Here is a 25,461-nt window from a genome sequence, read left to right on the forward strand (position 1 = left end):
AGCAGTGTGTCGAATTTGAAAACAATAGGTTTTGACAGTAGTGTGTCGAATTTGAAAGAAATAGGTTTTGACAGTACTGTGTGGAATTTAACCCCCAGAATTGTTAGTTGGAAGTGCAGCATAGTTAACAATCCCCAGGGCAAATGCAGAATAGTTAAGACTTGATTATTTAACCACATAACATTATGATTTTGTAATAGAAAGTTATTGCCTCTCGAAAAGACGGAAACTTTTGGAAGTTTATTTTATCTTTGATAGCGTAGTTATGTGAAACTACTGACTGGTTATTTCTGCGACATTACAATAGAGAATACGAAACGAATTTTACGTTGGTCACCGAGGAATTTCGAGAATGGAAAGCTGCATGAGAAATATAGATATTGGACAAATATGAGCAAAGGTAATTTAAATGCGGTAAAAATATGTAAAGTTCAATAAAGCTCAAGCCATGGCTGAAAGCTGACCGACTATGCTCAATAAACTACTAAAACTTCGTGGTCTATGAGATAGTTTGTATTACTTAATATTTGTGGACAGTTTCTCAAACAGGCCGGAAATATTAAAATATAAGTAATCATTAGATTTTTAGATGAATTGTCGTTGATATCAGACAAGGGCAGGCAATTCATGTCTACTAAATTTAAAATATTCTGTCAAACTATTTTATTGGAGTATATTATGGTTACACTATACCATATGATAAGCAATAGAATTCGAGCGGTTAGTGAATATGTTTAACAGAACGCTTACTGATGTAAGAGAAAAACCCACCAAAACAGTGATTCAAGAATTTTGTAATGTCCCCCAAAACAATGTTCTATCTTCTATGACAACAATAGGAGCACTTTTTGCAAGTTTTGTAAACCCATACGAAACTAGTACATAAAAAAATCTCACAAAAGGATGCTTTAAAGATGGGGAAAAAGTTTTTTTTTGATGTTCAAAAACAATAAATTCTACTGAAAAACTGGGATAGTAGATAAACGGTTTGGAAACATGGTTTACGTGGTATAAAGTCTCTTTACCCACAAAAACATATGATAAGGAAACAGCATTGAAATGTTGTCGAGTATAATACTTTAGAGGATATTGTGTTCGCCACATTTGAAATAACAATCTCGTCAACATTGTCCGAAACAACGAATATAATAAAACAAACGAACGTTCGATTATGGAATTAATTGTAATGCTCACGAGATGATTACGACGCAGCCTGGAAGTTTTTCGACCACATACTATTCTGTACTTTTATGAATAGACACTCTTGTAAATATACTTTTATTATCTGCTTTTTGAAGTCACAACCCAACCATGAGAAATAGACACATATGAGATGCAAACAATAAGTAACAGACGAAAATAGGATACAAAACAAGAAGTAACAGAGAAAAAAAAACGGCAGCCATCATTAACAGAAATAAAAGTCAACAAACCATAACAATAATAGAAAGTAATGAGATGCCAATTATAAATAACAGAAAAAGAGATGCTAATGACACGGAAGAGACATAAATTCGATGCTAACAATTAGTAACAGACGGAAATAAGTATAAAAAATGTGTGTGTTATCTAACTCTTTATTTAACTGTATATTATTTAACGGCTTGTTTGACGGACAATTGTTCTCGTACCTTAATGTCTATATACGACACGTGATTCATCTAGTATTCGTGGCTGCGTGTTTATATTACATATAATACACGTAACATGACAAAATACCTGTTTCTGCTACTCATTTCTAAAGGGATCCACCAGCGTCTTGTGGAGCTTGGTTTTATTATAACAAGCACGCATGCTGTATGTTTTTATATATATTCTGATGAAGTATGTTTTATATATATTCTGATGAAGTATGTTTTTATATATATTCTGATGAAGTATGTTTTTATATATATTCTGATGAAGTATGTTTTTATATATATTCTGATGAAGTATGTTTTATATATATTCTGATGAAGTATGTTTTTATATATATTCTGATGAAGTATGTTTTTATATATATTCTGATGAAGTATGTTTTTATATATATTCTGATGAAGTATGTTTTATATATATTCTGATGAAGTATGTTTTTATATATATTCTGATGAAGTATGTTTTATATATATTCTGATGAAGTATGTTTTTATATATATTCTGATGAAGTATGTTTTTATATATATTCTGATGAAGTATGTTTTTATATATATTCTGATGAAGTATGTTTTTATATATATTCTGATGAAGTATGTTTTTATATATATTCTCATGAAGCATGTTTTTATATATATTCTGATGAAGTATGTTTTTATATATATTCTGATGAAGTATGTTTTTATATATATTCTGATGAAGTATGTTTTTATATATATTCTCATGAAGTATGTTTTTATATATATTCTGATGAAGTATGTTTTTATATATATTCTGATGAAGTATGTTTTTATATATATTCTGATGAAGTATGTTTTTATATATATTCTGATGAAGTATGTTTTTATATATATTCTGATGAAGTATGTTTTTATATATATTCTGATGAAGTATGTTTTTATATATATTCTGATGAAGTATGTTTTTATATATATTCTGATGAAGTATGTTTTATATATATTCTGATGAAGTATGTTTTTATATATATTCTGATGAAGTATGTTTTATATATATTCTGATGAAGTATGTTTTTATATATATTCTGATGAAGTATGTTTTATATATATTCTGATGAAGTATGTTTTTATATATATTCTGATGAAGTATGTTTTTATATATATTCTGATGAAGTATGTTTTTATATATATTCTGATGAAGTATGTTTTTATATATATTCTGATGAAGTATGTTTTTATATATATTCTTTATTCACTCCCAAGCATCTCCTCATAGTAGAACTGGAGTAAATCTTGGCTTGTGGTTTCTCTGAATCCATTTAGAAACTGTCGTCCTCTTATGGGGAGACATGTTTAACCCATCTTGTTCCTTCGGCGTCTCAAAACTAACTCCTTAAATTTAACTAAGCTTATTTACACCGGATCTCCTGATACGTCACTTCTGGTCTCCATTCGTATACGTTCCGTTGCAAATTGATCTGTCACCCAAGTTTGATATATGTTACAACATTACCCTTTGACCCATTATGCACCTGCACGCTCGCTCAACTTATTGTTTCCCACGATTCAATCTCTGTTATTTACTCCGCTAGACAGATAGATAAATAGATAGATAGATAAATGTTTCCTAGCCGGCGTTTTCCGGTGTTTACCTAACAATGCTACCCATAAGTTGCAAGCAAGTAACAAAAATGAAATGCAAAGAATAAGTAAAACAGAAATGCGACAAACAATAAAGTAACAAAAAAGATGAAAACAATTAGTAACAGAAATAAAAATAATGCAAGTCATGAGTAAGAAACAAAATAAGTAAAAGAAGAGATAAGAAATGTCAAAGACAAGAAAATACCATAAAAACCATAACAGACAAGAAAATACTATAAAAACCATAACAGACATGAATAAAATGTAAACCATAAGGAGCTAAAAAATATAATAACAAAATGAAACGAAACCATTACTAACAAACAGACAGGAGATGGAAACAACAGACAGAAAGGAGATAAAGACGATAAATAATAAAAAAGAAATGAAATTCAAACCGTAAGTAACAGATTGCAATACATTTCAAATAATAAATAACAAAGAGAAATACGAATTAATTCACAAACGACAGGCAGAAATGAGATTTTAACTATAAATAGTGTTAACAGTTATATCCCATAGGATTAGTGAATCTCTCGACAAAAGATTCCTTTCTAGGCCAATTGCTCTTGACATATCAAAGGCCTTCGATAAGGTATGGCATAAGGGACTACTGCACAAAATTTCCAGCTACGGTATAACTGGAAATGTTTTCTCAATTATTAAATCATTTCTCTCTTATAGGCTCATAAGAGTAGTGGTTGATGGGCAGCAATCATAGGCCCACAGTATTCATGCTGGAGTCCCCCAGGGGTCCATCCTGGGCCTAACTCTCTTCCGGATCTACATAAATGATCTCCCAAAACACATACTTAAATCATTCGTTGACATCTATGTTGATGATACGACCATCTATGGCAACACATCAAAGGCCGTAAATGACAAAGCTCTCTCTGATTCCCTCTCCTCTGATCTTGAGCGCGTGGTACACTGGGGAAAAGGTGGCTGGTTACTTTTAATGCATCTAAAACCAAGCTCCTAACTTTACATCATAAACGCTCTGTTCCTATTCTAGCATCAATTGAAATGGATGGCTCTCGTATTGGGGAGTCCTCATGTTTTGACAAGTTCCTGGGTTTGACCTTTACTCCTGATCTGAAATGAAACACGTATATCACATCTGTTGCCCGGGCCGCTGGGAAAATGGTGGGATCCTTCTACCGCCCCAGAAGATATCTCACTACTGATGCATTTTTCTATCTGTATAAAAGCCAAGTACGCCCAAAGATGGAGTACTGCTGCCAAATCTGGGCTGGAGCTTCCAAAAACAACCTATCCTGCCTTGACAAAGTACAAAATAGACTTTGTGGCTTAGTGAGGGATGCCCTTTTCTCTTCCCTGCATCCCCTCTCCCACAAAAGAGACGTTGCGAGCCTGCCTTTGTTTTATCGTTATTTCCATAGAAAGTGCTCGTCTGAACTCCAATCTCTGGTCACCCCTCAACAATCTTTTACGATAAACACCCGTCTAGCTAAAGCCACTGTTATTAATTTCTCCCACTATTTACCTGTGCCTAAATCGAAACGTAGATTCCATGGACAAAGCTCCTTTCTTAGAAGTGCACGCCTGTGGAATTCTCTTCCGTCTGCCTGTTTCCCACCTGACTACAAATTGGATGCCTTCAAGTCTAACATAAAAAAATTCCTGATTAATCGCCCCCTTAAGTAAGACACTTTATCAAATCTCCAATACCAACTATTACTATGATATTATCCCATTGATTATTGTACACTCAATAACCCTTATCCCCGAGTGGCTTCCGGGCCTTGATAAGTGGTTATCCCCCATGTTAAAAAAATAGTCAAGAAGTGAAACGAAATTATAGAAATTAACTTCAAAGATATATATAAGGCATTGCAGACAAAATTATAATGAGTGCGAATATTATATCTCTTAAAAACAGCCGCGTGTCTGTGCATCCTTTAAAGTTCGACTGCTGAATGATAGTAGAAACCAAAAATGGCGACGCCTTGATGATTTTGTCTTCAATGGTCACGCGAGATAATGATGAAATCCTATCTTATTCTCGCTGATCGTGTGTATATTATATGATTTTGTGTTGTATATAAGCAAAGCATTTGAAGATTCGTTTTTTGAGGAAGGCAAGTTGTACACACGTAGTACATTGAAGCATGATGTTGAAAATTGATGATGTTGAAAATTGTGATGTTGAAAATTGTGATGTTGAAAATTGGGAGGCCAGAATGAAGCGTGGAGGTGGAGTAAAAATAAGATGATGTCAATTTCTATCATTTTCAGTATGTAAAAATGTGTGTAAAAATGATAATTCTGTAAACGTTGCTTAATTTCAGGTGTATTTGAAGTGATTTAAAAGCGACAAAGTGCAATATATAATCGATTAGAAGGAAGATGTAAAATATGTTACAAACTGGCAATCGAGTCAATTAAAATTTTTCAAGCTTCAGCTTAAATAAATATCAGTTTTCTATTATTCATTTTTATACCAAAACGATGTTCTGAGTATTTTAAAGAATATTTTGAAGCCTGCTTCCCTGAATAAGTTAAAAATACCAGGTTTGAATCATGATTACAAACTAAAAATGAGGCGGTTATAAATCAATAAATAATAAATAATGTTATAGTATCACAAATCAATATGAACATTATCTGTCTGTGTAATGATTTTCACGTTTTCCCCATATAAATGTATAACAACAACATGTACATCAAATCTGTTGACAAGGCCGCTGGAAAAATGGTGGGATCTTTCTATCGATCCGGTAGATATCTCACTGCTGATGCTATTCTCTATCTATATAAGAGCCAGGTACGTCCAAGGATGGAATACTGTTGCCACATCTGGGCAGGAGCTGCTAGAAAAGACTTGTCCTGCCTTGATAGAGTTCAAAATAGACTTCGTAGCCTCCTAGGAGATGTCCTTTTCTCTTCCTTGCAACCTCTATCTCACAAAAGAGATGCTGCAAGTTTGTCTCTGATGTATCGTTATTTTCATGGAAAGTGTTCGACTGAGCTTCAATCTATGGTCCCCCTCGCCAAACTTTCACAAGAAACACTCGTCTAGCTGTAAACACTATCAATAATTCCCCCCACTCTTTATCTGTGCCTAAACGTAAACGTAGATTCCATGAACAAAGCTTCTTTCTTAGAACTGCACGCCTGTGGAATTGTCTTCCGTTTTCCTGCTTTCCGGCTGACTACAATATGGTTGTGTTCAAGTCTAAAGTAAATAAGTTTTTGATGAGCCGTTCTATATAAGTTATCAAATTTAACAAATTTTCATTTCTAATGATTACTATATTGTCCAATTTCTACTCTACACTCTTTAACCCTTATCCTTGAGTGGCCTCTTGGCCTTGATAATGTGGTGATGCCTATTTAAAAAAAAACCTATGCCTAGGTAAGAAACAGGCATAATATTTGTCATGGTGCGAACCGCTTACCGCCGCCCTCAAGCTAGTGCACTATTCTTGTCTCCTGGGTTGGGAGATTGATATGATGTCGCTGTATTTTTGTTTGGATTAATGGGACACCAGCACTGATGAAATCCGCTCTTTTGAAAAAAAAAAAAAATCCGACGTGATCGAAACATCTTCGTTAACAGTATACCCTTCTCATGTTCTGTATGTTTAATCAGGAAACACATCCTGCGTCACCTGGGGCGGCTCATCAATTAAGCAAAGAATGGTAAATGTGAAAAACCAAAGAAACGGTAGATGAAATAGGACAAATAGGGATTACAAAACACGACAAAATTCTTGATTTTATTTTAAAGATATGTACGACGGGCGTTACAATAGTAATGCCTCCTATTTTTTATTCCACTCGAATGAATAGTTATGATACCTGAACTTATGCATTCATTTTTCTTTAAAGTTTCATCTTTCTGGCAAAGTGCATCGAGAATGGTAGTGACTATGTCGAAAACTCAATTATGAAGCATGAAAGGTCGTTAGGTTTGATGGTACTACTCCCGTCTTCATAGTTCTAGTTTTTTAGTTAAAAAATAGGACGTTTTATTTTTGGAACGTCCCTCATATATATATCCTCAAAATAGTATTACAAGAATTTCTTTCATAGGTAGAGGGGTTAATTATCGTAGTTTTTTTTTATGTAGTTTGAGAATTTTCAATTTTGACTTTGATACTTGCCAACTAATAGTTTTCTGGCTTTAACAACAAAAAAAAAAAAAAACCAAAAAAATATCGCGGCAGCTCTACCGATTGTGTTCGAATTTTTCTCTTATCCGTTTTGATTCGACTTTAAAGATTTTATTTTACTTTAACAGACACAAACAAGGCACTGAGACACAAGAAAGTAGTATGAATTAAAGACCGGATTTATAGGGGTAAATATTATAGGGGTAAATGATATAAGGGTACTCTAAGTGGGAGTTGTGCAGTAAGATGCACAATATATTAAGCATTTTCTATGTTAGAACAGAACAGTGGAAATTACAGAAACACGCAATTCGTGTAAATAAGTAACTAGAATAGAAAACTTTCCAATATCTGGGATCCTCTACAGTGAAGGGGTGGGATACTGCGTCGTGTCGGGGCTGTTTCGGAGATTTACATCAAGGAGGCACTAGAGCAGCAAGTTCATCGGAGAACATTCCGTCAGAGATGCAAGAGAAGTTTGATCATGCAAAGTAGTGTGGGGCATATTTGGTTAAACTCTTTTTGACCCTGCATAAGAGGAGGAGACCAGTGGCTGGTGCATTAACCTAGATATAACAGCACTACTTCATATATGGACGAAGACGGGAGTAGTACCATTAAAACTAGCGACCTTTCATGCTTCAGAATTGAGTTTTCGAAATAGTCACTACCATTCTCAATGCACTTTGCCAGGAATTCATTGACGCATTTCAGCTTCCGACGCGCGTCCATGACAGGTGTTGCTTTATTAGAGAAGAAATTGTGGATTGTAGAGATAGAAGATACTGACAGGCGTGAGAAGATTTCTAATCCGATAGACAGACCCCACCTTCTTTGATGTTGACTTCTATGTATTTGTTCTTGTGAAATCTTAAGAAGAAATTTAAAGCAACCACCTGGTATGAAGTTCAACCTTATTCAGCGCAGTACTAGCGAAATCATGTCGTTTAATTATGTAAGAATTGTTGATTTCCCATTATTCACACTATGATAGATTTTACAGAAATCGTAAATTCTTTATTTCTTCAACTCAATGCGTTTCTGGTCAACTCGGTTACCTATATTTAATTGCAGACATTACACTCTTATAATGGTTTTAAGTAACGCCCCTTCGGTTTGGCTTCAAGAGGTTAAGATAATACCAACGATTATCACAAGGTAATCACCGTTTCAGAATGAGTCACGGGTATCCGTCAAATAGTTTCGGGCATTATCGTAAAGAATAAGTGAGACGTGCTGATCCTTACGATCTGGAAAGAAAAATCGAGAAAATGACTGTTTGTGAAAAGGAAAAATACAATATAAAAGTATATGGGTGCTATATTACCAGCTGCGTCTATGTATGTTGAGAAACTAAGCTACTCTGTGTGGTAGACATTATAATCCCCAAATACATGGGTTCAAGCATTCCGAATTGAGTGCAGTTTAGTGTCGAAGGAGAACGGTAGAAGAAATATAGCTAGTAAACGCTCTGTTGTAGGGTTAATATACATGTACGCCTGATAATCTGATTCTAGATAAAGTTCTCTTGTCACGGGTTATATATAGACTTTAAGCCGTTCATATGCTTGTCAGAATATTAGAGCAGATTCGGAGGTATCCTCGATTCTGGAAATGATTAGAGGAGTTTAAAAAGTATACATTTGTTTCGCTTAGTGTCCCACTCTCTGATAAATTAGGGCTTCGTGCTGCTTTATATATCCAGATAAGATCATTCAGTGTCACTCAGACGAATTATACTTGCCTCAGTCAGCAAGCGATCCGATTAGTCGCTAGCTTACATCGACCCACCTTAAAGGTCGGACTTTTAGTGTCAATTATTCGCCTTGTTTCCGTGCCGCCCAGATTTGCCGTGAATTCAACTTTCTCCTAGCCTCCACATGTGTCAAACATTTATGACATTCAAGTTGAGGTTCTTTAACTGCTGTTGGATCATTCCTACGGATCCAACCGAAACAATCACTTCTAAAGACTACATTGATTCATCTAAACGTGGTTTTTCAGTTTGTACTGTGCTCTGGTTTTGGAACGAATAAAATATGATAAAAATATTAACTTTTTAAAACTCTACACAATAAAGTTTTCATAATTTTTTATTTAGCAAATGTTTAAAAAAATTTATACTCGAATTTGTTAGTTTATTTTGAAGTGTCGATATCTATTGTCTTTAACTGAACCATACATATATCAAAAGTAATCATCATATATAACAAATTGAAGAAAAAATAATGATTAGAGGGAAATTAACACTCACAAGAGGAAAATGTGAAAAACCTAGTCTAGAAAAAAATTCGTCTCGAGTTTTGTTTTTCAGTTGAAAGAAATTAACGGTCCACCGCCTGATACAGCCACAATATGGTAGCAGTTTTTGCTTCCCTCCCCCACTCCGTGTCAATTAGCTGGTTTTTATCTACTGCTACAACTTGCATGAAATTCGTTTTACGCTTTATGCTTTACCCCCGCCCAGAAATCTGGCAAAAGTCCCAAGAATTAACGCGTCTTGCATCTTGTATTTTTTAGTTAGTTTTAGTTAGAACCCCCCCCCAAACCTCTGACGTGTTGACACGTGCTTAAAAGTCTCTCTCTGCCACATGCCTTTTTACTTTTTGCTCACTTTCCCTTTTCTTCCTTCAATCTCACTATGATGTCAGGCTTGCGACAAAGCTTAGTCATTTGCATACGTGTCAGTGGCTTCGTTACACATCTATTACGTCTAATATCTATAGATAAAGTTAAGTATGCATATATATTTATATATTTCTGTGCGTAAGTGACGCTTCGTATCAACTGGACTAATAATGATGAATTATAGCATAAGTATTCTGAGCAACATGGTGAGTAACTTGAGCATGCTACTTTGTTTGTTAATCTTTACCATTTAAGGAGTGTGGACCTGAAATCACACTCTACTTACCCGCATAACTAAATATAAGTTATAATATATATATATATATATATATATATATATATATATATATATATATATATATATATATATATATATATATATACAGGGTGAACAGAAAGTCCTTGGACCAATTCAAAAGTGGTGTATTAATAGAAAATTACAAAAATATAAATTAAACATGAATGAAAATTATAAGTTAGGAAACCAAGAATAAATTCAAATTATTTATTTTCAAGGTGATGTCCCTTCCTTTCGATTAGACGTTCAATTCTCTGTCTGAAGTTACCAACCGAGGCACGCAGCGTTTCCTAAGGTATTTTAGCCCATTCACTCAGAAGAGATGTCTTCAAAGCATCAACACTTGGATGAGCAACAGAACAGACCTTTGCCTCCAACAAAGACCACACCGAAAAATCAATGGGATTCAAATCAGGCGATGCAGGAGGCCACATCTCCTTACTCCAGAATCTTGGAAAATGACGTTGGCACCAGTCCTGAGTTTTTCTGGACGTGTGGGATGGTGCTCCATCTTGTTGGAAGGTGAAAGGCTGATCTTTGAAGTGTTTCTTCATCTCTTTAAATGCTGGAACCAAAATATCGTTAATGTAGCGATCTGTGTTAATCTTAACCCCCTGCTCCACGAAAATGAGAGGCGACTTCCAAGATTTGGAGACTGCAGCCCACACCATGAGGGTAGACGGCTTTTGTCGGCGGAAAACTATTCTCACGGAGTCATCAATGTCTGCTGAAGATTTTGCGTAAATTCTGTCGTTCTGATTGTTAACAGTCGCTTCAATTGGGAAGAGTTTTTCATCAGAAAAAACGATCTCTCGCTCTGCCGTGCCAGCCTTCAGTTCTCCAAGAAGAAGCTTTGCTCTTTCAAGTCTCTTGTGCTTTTGGGCAGGTGTGAGGTACTGTCTCTTTCTCATCTTGTAGGGGGACAACTGGAGATCGTTTTTATGTTGGTTCTCATCGAGGTCACGCTCACATTCATGTCTTTAGCCATTTGTCTTGCAGATCTCTTCGGGTTCCTCCTTACCCTCTCTCGGACAGCTTTAATCACCTTCTTTGTTCGAGCAGTGCGAGGTCTTTCACTCCTAGGACGGTCTTCAGATGTACCAAGTTCCTTAAATCTGTTCACAACATGGTACAGGGTGGATTTAGCCACTTTCAAGAGCTTAATAATCTCTGAGTTTGTCCTTCCCGCGCAATGAAGCTGAATTATGGCCCCTCGTTTGCTCATTTTTCTGATAGTTTAAACAAAATTATTTTAATATTTTTGTTGAAAATAATTAGATCAATAGTTAGACTAAATACTTACTTTATTCGAAAAGAGAAAAAGTGATTTTAACAATATTTAATTTTAAAACTAAAAATGGTCCAAGGACTTTCTGTTCACCCTGTATATATATATATATATATATATATATATATATATATATATATATATATATATATATATATATATATATATAGTTTATTGGTAAAGCTACTGTTCCTTTAAACATGTATTAGAAGCAATAGAAGCGCTCTGTTAATTAATTCATCTGATATACAGTGGCGTGCATTGAAGAAATTTAATTTGCGAAGCTGTGTTGCAAAACGAAAGTCAATGATTTCTGTAAAGAACAGAAAGCGGTCTCTGGACTTCGTCAGATGCAAGGAAGATCATGACTCTTCATATTGGTCGAAAGTGATTTTTAGTGACGAAAGCGAGTTCAATAGGCTAGGCAGTACATCTGTTGAAGGAAGGACGAATAATTTAATACTAGGTGCACAGTTTCAATGCAAGTTGGTAGAGGTTCACTTTTGGTGTGGGGTGTTATTATTAGTGGTCAAGAGCCTATAGTTCGTTTGCAAGGTCGAATCAATTCGGCCAAGTACATTAATATGTTGACTGATCACGGCCGGAATTTGGATGATGATCCCATCTTCATGAAGGATAATGCTCTCATTCACATAGTTGGCAATGTTAAGAGTTTCCTTGAAGAGCATGATATTCCGTGTTTGGATTGGCCTGCACAATCTCAAGATCTTAATCCTATTGAAAACGTATGGCATTACATCAAGCAACAGCTACGCAATGATAAAATTTCAAATCTGAAAGAACTTTGGACAAAAATAAAAGAGAAAGGGATGCCATTTCAACCGGAGTATTGCCGCAGACTAATTCAAGGAATAACCAAAAGATTGCAGTCTATCAAATTGTAGAGGTGCTATGCTACTAAATATTAACTAATTAATTGTTATCCTGTTATATTTGTGTTGCATTAATGTTTAAAAGTTACATTTAAATAACAATTTTCTATTGTGAGGAGTTTCTTTTTGCCCTCTCAATTTGGAGTTATTTTGGAAAAATTGACGTGAACAATAGGATACTTCAATTAAAAGTCAAGTATGAACGGATAAGGTTATAGAGGAATAAAAGGAGAATCAAATGAGGTATAGGTTGTTTAAACAGATACATTCAATTTAGCTTAAATTTACGGGTTTGAAAAAATGACAAGTTTGGACTTTCTCTTTGGCGCCACTGTATAAAGTAAAAATAATTTTTTCCCTAATCTATTGACCGAAATAGCTTTCTTAACAAAAGATTGTTAAGATAATCTCTTTCGGCATTTCTATTGATTTTACGAATTTGAGTGATTAATCTTGATCGGTATTTTATTTTTATCAGTCAATAAGAAGAAAGACTCACCCTGGGAGACACTACTACGTCTAACACCCGCAACACTATGAAGAAATTTAAGATAATGTTTTTTCTAAATATAAACTTTCTTTAGATTTTTAGTCTCTATCGCCTCTGACCCACACCCTATTCAAGAAGGAAAAGAAAGATAAAAAACCATAGGCTGGTTTATGTATCGTACTTGTTTTCGTCGGCTAGCACGCAACATCTAGAGACGGAGGTTGTCAGTTTTACCATGAAAAAAAAAATCAACAACAGTTTTTTTTTTATTGAAAAGGACCAAAAGTGGAAAAGGAAATTGAGTTAAAATCGTAAGAGTAAAAAAAAAAATGATAAATTTACTTAATATAGTTTATTTAGAAATCTTTAAAAAACATCACTTTAAACGTGAATGTCACAAGGAAAAAAATAATGCGTTTATGCCGTAATATTTTTATTATATCCTAACTATATTTTTAAAATTTAATTTAATTTATTTAAATTTAATTTTCATCGAAAGAGGGGCTAGAATTCGGCCAATAAACCATAGATAATATTATTTTTTAAAATATTGATGAAAATAAAGAAAACTTAAGTCTAATTATATTAGATCTCCAAATGGTATATCGCAATTAAAGAGAAATCCAAAACAAAATTAGTCCGCAAAATTATTATATGGCGCACAAACCTATTGTAAACAAACCTTTATCATCCTTTTCATTAAAATAAAAATACAAGAAAATCCATTTTTTATTATAAAAATCTGATACTCTGAAGATATTAAACTAATATTATTTTATTTAACTAATAACTAAAATAAAAACAAATCTTATGTAAGTTAAAAGCTCATGGCGATGATAATTTAAATATTGTTCAACCAGGCGTCAAACAGGAGAGATTCAAGCGACCTAATTTTCCTACCTTTGACTCATAATTATTTTCCTACGTATTACTAATACAAAATGGAATTACTAATCAATGATCACATGAAAAGATGTCAACAGATTTCCAAATTTCAAACATTAGTCCTATCATACCTTTAAGCAACTTCTTGGCTACAGTAATATTAATGTTCATATGTAGATTTAAATCATTAAAGTCAGTATATTGCATAGTACTTTAACTACGTTTTATACAAAATATCATATTTTTGTCATTTCATTATTTTGTTTTCTTATATTTTGAATTACTTTATTAATTTATTGTTTATTATTCTTAATCTGTAATTTATTCAACTAAAAATGGGAGGTACAATTACACACACACACGCATATATATATATATATATATATATATATATATATATATATATATATATATATATACTAGCAAAAGTACCCGTCGTTGACTGGGTTCAAAAACAGCCTACAGAAAATGGACTCTGATTTATGAAAGTATGATAGGTTATGAAAAGGAAGGGTTGTAAAGAGATGGCTTCGAATTTGGGGGTATCAAAACCAAAGCAAACTATGATGAAAGTAAAAAGAAATAGATAAACCCCATAATTTATTATACTATACCGGTTCACACTGAAACACTTATCTCAATATTCTGTGGATCTATATTAAAAAAACCTTGTTAAAGGTCAGGCGCGAACGAACACTCCATAATTTTATTATACCATATTTCTTCAAACTGAAACATAATTATCAAAGTATACTTACGCAGATAGATATGAACAGTCGTTATTAAAGTTTGTGCCTATTTCCATTCTATGGAGGCCAGGCGCGAATGCAGACCCCACAATTTTATGATATCATCCCTATTTAAATTAAAACATACTTATCAAAGTATTATTATGTACATCTATATCCCAAACACTTGTAAACGTTTTTTTTTAACTTGAAAATTTTTCATTTCCATACTTTGTGGACCAGGCGCGTACGCAGACCCCACAATTTTAATGAATCATAATTATGCCAGATCTAACACACGCATTCCTGTGTCTCGATACATCTTCTATCATTATATGTGATCAGTTTTCTATAATAGTCAACCATATAGGAGCCTATTACTGACCAGACACACACACAGACGTTCAGCTTTAGATTATAGATATATGTGTGTGTGTATGTATGTGTGTGTGTATGTGTGTGTGTGTGTAAAGAGAATATAATAAAAGAAATGAAAAATTGCATATACATTCAGACAGTGCAACAACAATAGTTAAGAAATTTCATTTAAACCTAAGTTTTTCAAATAAACAAGTTCTCTTTTTAAAAGGAAACATATTTTACAAGCTTTGGTTGATATTATTAATTATAAGAAATATACGTAACTAATTTAATTAATTTAAAATTAAATTTTTTTTTTTTTTATTACATTTTCACCCCAAACAAGGCACATTGCCACTGTGGTGTAGGGGGCTACTATCAAGGGCAGCAACTACTGGGACACTATGTTGGGATTTGGGCAGCAAGATGTCGGTTCATGTTACACTTGAACTTCTGCATGTCAGTACAGTTGGGGAAGCACGGGCCTGGAATGGAATTACAGAGTCTAGCGGTTCTGGGGTAGAAACTACTGGAGTAGAAAGATCTTCTACATCTTGGGATCTCTACTGTGTGGGGTGGGATTTGGCAGCTGTGTGTCGGGTTTGTCGAGAGTATCTACGTAATGGAGGCACAAGTGTCTGCAGTTCGTCAGAGCATTCACCAATAAAATACTTGTAGAACAGGCAGAGAGATGCAACGTTTCGTCGATGGGACAGAGACGGAAGCTTAGATGCCAGTTCAGGGCCTATCAGATTGGCGACTCTCTTTTGAACCTTGTCTAGGAGCGAGAGACTAGCAGCAGATGCACCAGCCCAAATGTGACAACAATACTCCATACATGGACGAATGGTTGCCTTATAGAGGTACAGGATACTTTCAGGTGTCAGTAGTTTTCTAGCACGGTTGAGAGAGCCTACATTTTTCGTAGCGGCCCTGGCAATGTTTTCAATATAATTGTTCCAACTCATGTTTCCTATGAACGTAAGGCCAAGCAGTTTGAAAGATGTACTCTCGGACAGGGAGTCATTGGCCATTGCTATTGGTGGCAGAGAAGGTTTCTTGTAATTATTGAAGAAAACCAGTTTAGTCTTGGCAGAATTGAATGTGACCATCCATTTATGTCCCCATTCCACTACAGATTGGAGGTCATCCTCAAGTGTTTTTGCCATTTCTTTAGTTATGTGTTCATTTGTTTTCCTGTCATGGCTGTTATAGAGTGTGGTGTCATCAGCATATATAACCATCTCAGAGGCAGTTTTGTCGGGGAGGTCATTAATAAATATTAGGAACAATAGAAGTCCAAGGATAGACCCCTGAGGTCCTCCCGCATTTATATCACACTGTTTAGATGTACGACCGTCGAGGACAACCTGGATTTTTCTCTTATCTAAGGAGGATTTAATTATGTTAAATATTCTACCAGTGATACCGTATGATTTAATTTTCCTGAGGCGACCCTCATGCCATACCCTGTCAAAAGCCTTAGATATATCTAGAGCTACCAGTCTGCCCTCCCCTGCTTTGTCCAGTGAATGGTATATACGTTCAGAGATTACAGTGAGGATGTCTGCGGTGGAACGGGCTTGTCTAAATCCATATTGTTGATCAGTCAGAAGTTTAGCATCTGTAAGGTGACGGACTAGAGCATGGTTAATTATGGTCTCAAATATTTTGGCGAAAAGTGGGAGGAGGCTAATGGGGCGATAATTTGATGGGTCAGTTCTTTCACCAGAATTCTTGAATACACAGAAACAGTTTTCGAACAGCCTGGAAAGCATGATTCATTAAGGCATTTGTTGTAGAGTTTGGAGAGAACTGGAGCTACTTCGGCTGAGCATTTTTTTTTTAATAGTACAGCTGGAATGAGATCGGGTCCACATGCTTTTGAAGTGTCAAGGTTTTTTATGATAGCGTGTACCCGAGCAGGGGTGATTTTTAGATCGTCTAGCGTGGATTCTGTCCGCAAAGGAAAGTCAGGCAGGGGGTGGTTGGTAGGGTCCAGTGTGGAGTTTGAGGCAAACCGGCTGGCAAGCATATTAGCCTTGTCGGTTGCTGAGCAAACAACCTCGTGATTGTTGGTTAGTGGGGGATTTGTTGATTGCCCATTATTTACTACACTGTTGTAGATTTTCCAGAAGTCACGAGTTCCTAATTTTTGTGCTTCGATGGGTTTTTAGTGGTTTCAGTAAATTCTCTCTTAGCTGTCGCTATTTCTTTCTTTACGTTACTTCTAGCTTCTATATACTTCTGTTTGTTTTAACTGGACTTATGTCGGTTAAATCTGCGGTATGCATGCTGCCTTTGAGCAATGGCAGTTGCGTAAGTAGAAGTAAACCATTGGGGTGAGTTGGGCTTGCTATAAAATTTTCGCATGGGAACATGTGCTTCAATTGCTGTTTTGAACCATTCAGTGGTCTCATTTGCGCACTGCTCAGCAGGAAGAGAAAAAATATTTCCCCATGGAGCATCTCTGATAAGATCTCTGATGGCTTCCCAGTCAGCCTTTTTATAATATCTCGTTGTTTTGAGCACTGGCTCTTCAGTTTTGGCTCTAGAGTTTAGGGCGATTTCGACCATTATCACTGCATGATCAGCGTTCCCGAGTGGGCTGTCAGCATTTTTTATACCATCCTCGGGAACTTAGATATTCATTTTTATTTTTAACCTTAAATTAAATTGATTTACTTCCTTTAAACCTCATGTAAACTTATCTATTTCTAGACTATATGACATTCCACCAATGTTTTCGACATTTAAAATGTTAAAAATCATGACTGTTATCCAATAATATATTAATATCATTAAAAATTTCTAAAAATAAATTATTAATTTTTAATATTATAATTATTATCATTAAATATTTCTAAAAATATATTATTAATTATTTTATTATTATAATTACTATCATGAAAAATATCTAAAAATAAATTATTAATTATTATTATTATAAGTACTATCATTAAAAATTTCTAAAGATAAATTATTAATTACTATTATTATAATTACTATCATTAAAAATTTCTAAAAATAAATTATTAATTAGTATTATTATAATTACTATCATTAAAAATTTCTAAAAATAAATTATTAACAACTCAATATACATAAAAGCATGTCTGCACATTCTCATGAAAATAATTCACGTTATTTTTTATTATAACGCTCTGTAATTTAAATTCTCAAAATTACAAAATTCGTTCTAATATTCCAGTTTCTTTTATGCGTTAGCCCTCACCTTAAATATGACTAGTGTTAGGTTTTCCACCTTCAGTATAACACAATAATTATTAACATATAAACAATTGTGTTTTCATTCTTCTAAATATATGAAATCCCTGCTTAAAAAATATATACGGCTGAATAATAAAATTGTTAAATATAAAATAGCTCGAGGGATTGACGTCAAGAATCAACCCTAGGAATACCGTTAAGAATTTCATTACAATTAAAGACAGAGCTGCTGAACTTGCGTTATGTTTTTGAATTAGGAAAAAACGAGTTTACAAAGCTAGTTTAATATGCACATATAAGTTAAAAATCTAGAATTAGTCTCTTTCTATTTCTTGTATTCCCTCCTCTCTCTCCATTCATTCTTTATCATGCTCCATTTACGAATAAAATAGCATTACCACTGGTAGTAATATTTCCTTTTGCTTATAACAAACTATTCTAAACTTTTCATTCTTTCTTTTCTTTTATTTACTCTAGCTTTTAATAACCAGAGAGAGAGAGAGAGAGAGAGAGAGAGAAAGAGAGAGAGAGAGAGAGAGAGAGAATATATCTTTGTTACTCACCGTATTACCTAGAATAAATATTCCATAAAATATATAATCGGTTCATAAGTTTAGCAGTGAATCCTATAAATATAAATACATAAATCTATACACATACCTAACTTATATACAAAGAAATAAATCAAGCACATCTAGAATAGTTTGGTTGGATTGGTGTTACAGATCAATGACTTTTATAAATGTGATTATCGCGGTTAATGTGGCAATGAAGTTGAAAGAAATCGCAATGATCAATAAAGCATAATGATGGCGTTAATTGTTCGTATGATCTCCGGTTAAGTATCGATAATAATGATTGCCGAAGCAGTAATTGTCTATGGGGTTTCTAATAGAATCAGTATTTCCATAAAAATAAAGTCCTTAATTTCTGCCTCTTCAGGGAATGATATTTAGATTTACATAGTTTGTTTCGTGTTGCCGTTAATGGCGGATAGTATACCTTGGTCTGGGTCTGGCAGATCAATAAACTGATTCGATTTCTCTCTTTCTATCATTGTTTTTCCTTCCGTGTTTGTGTGTGCGTTTATATGTTACGGTTACAGTTAAATAATATTTTTCGTTTGTATATGGCAAATTGCATTTTATTGTATCTGTCATTTTTTTTTAATTTGAAATAGCATTTTCATTTCATTGTCACTCTTACATTTAAATAATAAACGGTCGAACGATAAAATTGTCGCCTTAGAAAAGACGACATGATTTAATTTCCGTTTGATAAAAATTGGTTTTCTTTTTTGTTGCAGACTATCTACTAGTTAGACAGTTGTGTACAAATCCCAAGAGCGATAAAAGCGTTATATCATGCCTGAAAGTGACACAATGTTCAACAAGCGAGATCGGAGATGCGCCGCTATACAACTCATGCTCTCTACTGATCCAAGTTATGACAACATAGTTATTGTCAGCACCCTTAATATGCAAGTCCTGACAGTTCAACGCTTGAGGGCACAGTTCAACGCATTGGATAACTCACGGTTATGGTCTTTGGTGTGGTTTAAAGTCACATCATGCCACCTTACGTCTTCAAAGTCGGCTTGAAAATCAACATCAAAGTGTACCTGGATGTGCTAAAGAATATGGTGATCCCCTGGTGCAATAAGGTAGCCGCTGGCAGACCCTGATGTGACAGCAGGACTCGGCGCCAGCCCACAAATCCAAAGAGACCGAGGCTTGACTTACTGACTCCCTTCTTCCTCGACCTGAACCCGCTGGACTACTTCGTTTGGTTATACATTGAATAGATGTCAGCTCTACTAGACTTACCTGAATTATACGTTTTAATCATGAGTAAATTCGTATTTTATCCGTAGTATTGTGTATTTTTGATTCGTGTAATTACATCACTATTGAACATAAAATGTGAAACATGAAAATCAAATGAATTGTTCAGACGAATTCGAAGCGCTTCTTGAAGTGTTCGCCGTTTAATCAAAATATTTAAGTATTCATGGAAAGACTTGATATTTATTTACTCTTCAACACGGGTAGGATGTGACATGTGACATGGGGTGGAGGGTAGCGGCAATTAAACATTGTTTTGCCTCCCCAGTACTCTCCGATCCCACTATTTTGTAGGGTCAGATTAGTGGAGGTCAATAAATATATAAGATTTATATTTTGATTTATGCAAGACATAGTAAAAAATATCGTTTCCGTTTTGATTATTAAATATATAAAAGGCTATGTCTGACTGTCTGTTTCCATATTTTCAAACTCTATCTCTTTCGAAACTAAAAGTCGTTGAGCAGCGCTAGGGGCCTCAAATGACTGCATTCTTTTATGAACCGCTGTTTTATGAGTCTTTGACCGCTTTAAATAGTTTTACAGGGGTCAAAAAAGGTGTCAAAATTGAAAAAAAAAATCGTTATACATTTTGTACATACATCCTAGTTTATTTTTAATTTTAATCAGTTTACATGCACGTCACATTTGTACATTACCAGCTTTAAATGCTACAGTTTTGCTTCCGGTTTCGATTTTAGCTGATGGCGCTCAAATACTTTTTTTTACTTTTGAAATTACGACTCTAAAACTGTAATCTCTGAACGTATATACAATTCACTGGACAAAGTGGGGGAGGGAAGAGCGGTAGCTGTAGATATATCCAAGGCTTTTGGCAGGGTATGGCATGAGAAAAATCCAGGTTGTCCTCGACGGGCGTACATCTAAACAACATGATATAAATGCGGGAATTCCCCAGGGGTCTATCCTTGGACCTCTACTGTTCCTGATATTCATAAATGACCTCCCCGACAAAATTGCCTCTGAGATGGGTATATATGCTGATGACACCACACTCTATAGCAGACACGACAGAAAAACAAATGAACACATAACTAAAGAAATGGCAGAAACACTAGAGGATGACCTCCAATCTGTAGTGGAATGGGGACAAAAATGGATGGTCACGTTCAATGCCGCCAAGACTAAACTAGTTTCATTCAATAATTACAAGAAACCTTTTCTACCACCTATAGCAATGGCCAACGACTCTTTATCTGAGAGTACGTCTTTCAAGCTCCTTGGCCTAACGTTTATATCGAGGGCATTGCCAGGGCCGCTGCAAGGAAGTTGGGCTCTCTCTACCGTGCTAGAAAACTACTAACACCCGAAAGTATCCTGCACCTCTATAAGGCCACCATTCGCCCATGTATGGAGTATTGTTGTTACATTTGGGCTGGTGCATCGGCTACTAGTTTCTCGCTCCTTGACAAGGTTCAAAAGAGAGTCGCCAATCTGATAGGCCCTGAACTGGTATCTAAGCTTCAGCCTCTGTCCCATCGACGAAACGTTGCATCCCTCTGCCTGTTCTACAAATATTATAATGGTGAATGCTCTGAAGAACTGCAAGCACTTGTGCCCCCACGACGTGGACGACCCGACAGGCTGCAAAATTCCACCCCACACTGTAGAGATTCCTAGATGTAAAAGATCTTTCTACTCCAGTAGTTTCTTTCCCAGAACCGCTGGACTTTAGAATTCCATTCCAGGTCCCTGCTTCCCCAACTGTACTGACGTGCAGAAGTTCAAGTGCAACGTGAACCAACATCTTGCTGCCCAAATCCCTACATAGTACCCCAAGTAGTTGATACCCCTGTTAGTAGCCCCCTACACCAAAGTGGCAATGTGCTTTGCATGGGGTGAAAATGTAAAAAAAAAAAACAAAAAACTAAAAACGAAATTTAGACAAATTAAAATAATATATTTAAGCGTAATTTACGATCGGACAAAGCCGGGCGTTCCCTGCTGGTATCTAATATTATTAGATCTAAATGGTTCACTTTTCAGAGTGAAAATTCTAATCGCATTTTTCTAAAAAACAAGTAATTCTTGCATGTATTATTCAGACTACTGTCCTCGACTTGAGTGCAACTTTTACAACGTTTCGGTCGATGTAACCTCCGACCTTTCTCAAGTGTGTCTTGTCGAACTCGGTAATCTTTCGCCCGCACTGAGGATCGAACTTTTAACCTTTATCAAGCAGATGGAGTAATTAAACTATCAGAGTAAAAAGCCTCTTAGTATTTGGAGACATCTATGGTGAGGGGTAGGGTTTTGCTGGTATTTATATTTTACTTACATTTTAAGCGCCCAAAAAGCATAATCTGTCTCACAAAAAAACAAGGTACGACACTGGATCTGTTTAACCTGGTGGGAATTAAGCTCTCCAAGACAGGGTGCAAATATTACCTCGTCTGCATTGTTGGCATTACTTCATAGATGAGGAAACTCAGCGGTACAATCAATAAAAATACACCCTTCGAAATAGTATGGATTGGACCTTTATACCGCTATTCTATTTTAGCCAGTCTGAGAAATTGCCTCCTTCTAGTCGGGTGACTGGACAGTGTAGGATCAGGTGGTTTCTGTTCTGGGAGGTTTCTTTGCACTTTCGGCAGATTGCACGAAGAATCACCACTTTGTTGTAGTTTGCAGGCTTTAAACTAAGAGTGATACACCTATGTGACTAAACGAAATTTAGAGACTTTATGAATTCCCCCCTGATCAATTCTTATACACCGCCACTCTTCGAAAAGAAAGTGGTAATGCTTAGGAGGATAGCTTCCTAGGAGCACTAATACAGTAGCGTAGCAATGGGCGAGGAAAGAAAATAGAAAAATTAAAATAATAAAGTGCTAATAAAAAATCTGAAATTTTATACTGAAATGAAAATTTGAAAAAAATCTTTGGTTTTCTTTGATGACAACTGTTATAAGATGAAAGTCTTGAACTAATAATAGAAGTCGAAAATTAGATTCTTGATTGCAATTCCATGAAAATCAATATTTTGAGGAATTTCTGGAATTTTGAAGGTCAACAGATTATCAGCGGCCAGCAGATGAAGGAATGCAAATCTTATGACCGCCCTGGGTGGCAACAATAGTTGCTACACCATTGGTGACCACTATAAATATAAGATTTAAATCCCCTTTAATTCTCAATGGAATTAAATGGTGTATTCGTTTGATACATTAAGAAAAGTGTTAAAAGAAATAAAAACGAATACAATTCGTAAATAAATAAACTAATAAAATCAAACCTATTTATTTTTAATTAACTGTGAACCTTTCCAAGCTGTCCCGCTAGTAATAAGGATTAGTTCCTGGTTTAGATCGATAACCAATTAAGTGAGTCAACATCGATTAACCTTCCTCATTTAGTGCAGTTACGTCTTTCCTTGAGGGAAACGAGACTTTCATGAAATTCAAATACGTTCTCTAAGTCGAAAACTCGTCACGCCTTTTTGTGTCTTTATACACATCAATCCGTTTTCTTTTCCTTTGTTTCCTGTTGTGGAATCCACGAAACATTTTCCCGGGGAAACAAATAGCACTTTATTTGTTGTTTTTTGACATTTTTTTAAAAAGCAAGTTTAAAAGACATCGTAAATTTGGCGTGCAGAAGTTTTCGAAGAAAAACAAATAGGAAAATTGAAATAAGTGAAACTGCCGAAGGAAATACTGCTTTAAATTTTCGCGCAAAAGAATGTGATGTTAAACAAACGTCGCATACAAGAAAAAAGTTAAGCTAAACTGAAATAGATGATAAGAACAAGAAAAATAGAAATTTTCTGTTGAATTAATTAAAAATATTAATTTGGTTATTTTTCATTTTTAATCTCAATATTATTTATGATTATATTAATATTGATATATACGACATATTCGTACCTCTTATAGAGGGTGTCAAATTTACCCATCTCAGAGACAATTTTATCAGGCAGGTGATTTATGAAGGAATAATAAAGGCCCAAGGATAGACCCCTGACATACACCCGCATTTATATTATATTATTTAGGTGTATGACCGTCCATGACAACCTGGATTCTCCTCTTATTTAAGATGTCGGTTGGTTGGTTGTTTTTGTTTCAAGGCATATCAACCCTTTTCAGGTTATTTAATGCCGAATCCAGTGAGTTTGAAGAAAAATTTTTAATAGAATATATTTGTTGTTTTCAAGTCAGTTTCTCTTTAACCCATAGTTGGGACCCTAACAGGTACTACCACTCCGGGTCAGAGTGGACCTAGGAGCAATGGCAATTAATGGGTGGCTCCACACTCCCCAAAGCCCACAAGCTGGGGCCTCACCATCCGATATAATTTAAGGTCATATCTAGGACCTCTTATTTAAGAAGGATTTAATTATGTTGAGTATTTGGTCAGTACCATCGTATGATCTGATTTTCCACAGAAGACCATCGTGCCATACCCTGCCAAAAGCCTTAGATATGCCCTTCCTTCCCCTGCTTTTTCCAGTGTATGATATGTTCGTTCAGAGACTACAGTTTGGATATCTGCTGTAGAACGGGCTTGCCTAAATCAATATTGTTAGTCGGTCAGAAGTTTAGCAACTGTCAGGTGATAGACTAGAGCTTAATTTATTATGGACTCAAATATTTTGGCGAAAAGAAGAAGGCTAATGGGGCGATAATTTAATGTGTCAGTTCTTTCGCCAGAAGTCTTGTAAACTGGTACCACAGAGGCAGTTTTCTAGCAACCAGGAAAGCAAGGTTCGTTAAGGCATTTGTTGTAAAGTTTGTAGAGGACTGGAGTAACCTCGGCGGAGTATTTTTTTAATAGTACCGCCGGGATAGGAACGAGTCCACATGCTTTCGAGGTTTCTAGGTTTTTATGATACCATGCACCTTAGAAGGGACCATTTTCAGATTATCTAGTGTGGCGTCTGTCTGCAAAGAAAAATCATGCAGGGAATGGTTTGCTGGATCCAATCTAGAATTTGAGGCAAACCGACTTGCATGCATGTTAGCTTTCACAGTTGCCGTGCAAAAAATCTCATGATTGTTGGATAGTGAGGGAATTGTTGATTGCCTATTATTTACTACACTATTCCAAAAATCACAGATTCCTAATTTCTGTTCTTCAATGCGTTTTCTGGTAGTTTTGGTGTATTCTCTTTAAACTTTTAAAAATTTTTGCTGACAATTACAATTACATGTAGATTTAATAAACTTTTGTTTATTTGTGCTGGACTTAAGTCGGATAAATCTGCGGTATGCATGCTGATTTTGAGCACGAAGGCAGCTGCACAAGTAGAAATAAACCATTGGGAAGAGTGAGGCTTTCTATAGAACTTCCATGCACGAACATGAGCTTCAATTATCGCACTTCTGCAAGAAAAGAAAATATATTTTTTCATGGGGTATCTCTGATGAGATCCTTGGTGTCTTCCCAGTGTGCTTTGTCGTTTTAAGTAATGGCTTTTC

Source organism: Euprymna scolopes, chromosome 11 (genome assembly GCF_053919585.1).
Source record: "Euprymna scolopes isolate OS-2025 chromosome 11, ASM5391958v1, whole genome shotgun sequence".
NCBI lineage: Eukaryota > Metazoa > Mollusca > Cephalopoda > Sepiida > Sepiolidae > Euprymna > Euprymna scolopes.